General features: G+C 43.1%; 1 long non-coding RNA gene across 1 annotated transcript; it reads left to right on the forward strand.

The window, feature by feature from the left end:
• Positions 1 to 637: 637 nt before the first annotated feature.
• Positions 638 to 1,132, forward strand: LOC123501081. The gene is made up of 2 exons (XR_006673552.1): positions 638 to 834; positions 1,021 to 1,132. It is a non-coding gene; the product is annotated as an uncharacterized LOC123501081 (long non-coding RNA).
• The last annotated feature ends 489 nt before the right edge of the window (positions 1,133 to 1,621 follow it).

Below are 1,621 nucleotides of genomic sequence, written 5' to 3' on the forward strand. Positions count from 1 at the left end.
CATGAATAATTTTTGGAGACATGGTAATTTTATCCTCTCTCTCTATCTCTGTTGCTGTCTGTCTCTGTCTCTCTCTCTTTATTCTCTCTCTCTTTCTGTCTCTCTGTCTCTGTCTTTGTCACCATGAATAATTTTTTGGGACAACAGTAATTTTATCTTCTCTATCTCTATCTCTGTTGCTGTCTCTGTCTCTGTCTATTCTTTCTCTGTCTGTCAACATGAATCATTTTGGGGACTTATGGTAAATTTATCCTGTCTATCTCTATCTATATTGCTGTTCCTGTCTTTGTCTCTCTCTCTTTATTCTTTCTCTGTCTGTCACTGTCTCTGCCTCTGCCTTTACCTCTGCACTGTCAACATGAATCATTTGGGGGACTTACAGTAATTTTATCCTCTGTATCTCTTTCTCTATTGCCATCCCTATCTCTGTGTCTCTGTCTCTCTCTCTCTCTGTCTCTGCCTCTCTCTTTATTCTCTCTGTCTGTCAGTTAAGCTCTATATCTCTATCTCTATTGCTGTCTCTGTCTCTCTCTCTCTGTCTCTGCCTCTGCCTCTCTCTTTATTCTCTCTGTCTGTCAGTAAAGTTATAACCACTGTCCTGTGCTTCAGTTATGAGTCACTTGTGACGTGCATGTAGTTATCTGCAATAGTTAGTCTTCACGAAACAAACATCACTTCTCATTCCCACAGCAGAAATCAGTTATTGAATCTACCCAGTTACTACTACTACATCAACAACAACAGCAACAACAACTTCTTACCACCATTACTACTACTGCTACTACTGCTGCCACTACTACTGCTGCTGCTAATTACAGTCACAAGCAGTCAGACGTAATACTCCAACAAGGCTCAGTTTTCTGGCTACGAGATTACCACAGTTTACCAGAGAGAGAGAATTTTACCTGTAGGAATTAACACAGAGTCCGAACCTTATAGTTAGCCATGCCTGAGCCACAGTGTGTATGTAAGGGAGCGAGGGGGAGGGCCAGCAGTTCACCATGTCCTTTGGTTTGCTAGGAGCGGGAGCGTCGGAGGTATCACGGTGTCCTGGTGAGAGCGCTGGAGGGAAGAAAACGCCATGAGGAACGGGAGAGGAGAAGAGAAGAGATGAAGGAGGAGAAGCGAGCCACCAGAGAGAGGTATGTGTGTGTGTGTGTGTGTGTGTGTGTGTGTGTGTTGTTTTGATTGGTAAAGTCTGTTTTTTTTTATTATTTATTTTTTATTTGTTGTTTATCATGTTTTTCTTGTTTTGATTGGTGGTCTGTTTTTTTCTTGATTTATTTTTTATGTGTTGTTGTTTATCATGTTTTTTTCTTGTTTGATGAGTGAAGCCTGTTTTTTATTATTTCATTTGTTCCGTGTGGTTGAAATGTTTGTGTGTGCTGTCTGCTCCTTCAGGAACGGGAGGAGCGGCTGCAGGCGAGAACTGAACCAGCTGATGAAGGAAGTGAAGGAGGACATGGAGCTGACTGACCACACGCCACTGCCGGATGCGCCTCGCCTGCAAGGTCTGCATCTCCCACCTGAAGCCTTCGGGAACATCCTCATGGTGTTTGAATTCCTGCACAACTTTGGTGAAACACTGGGCTTTGGTGAGTTAGGAGTGTGTGTGTGTGTG

This window comes from Portunus trituberculatus, chromosome 8, assembly GCF_017591435.1.
Source record: "Portunus trituberculatus isolate SZX2019 chromosome 8, ASM1759143v1, whole genome shotgun sequence".
NCBI classification, from domain to species: Eukaryota; Metazoa; Arthropoda; class Malacostraca; order Decapoda; family Portunidae; genus Portunus; species Portunus trituberculatus.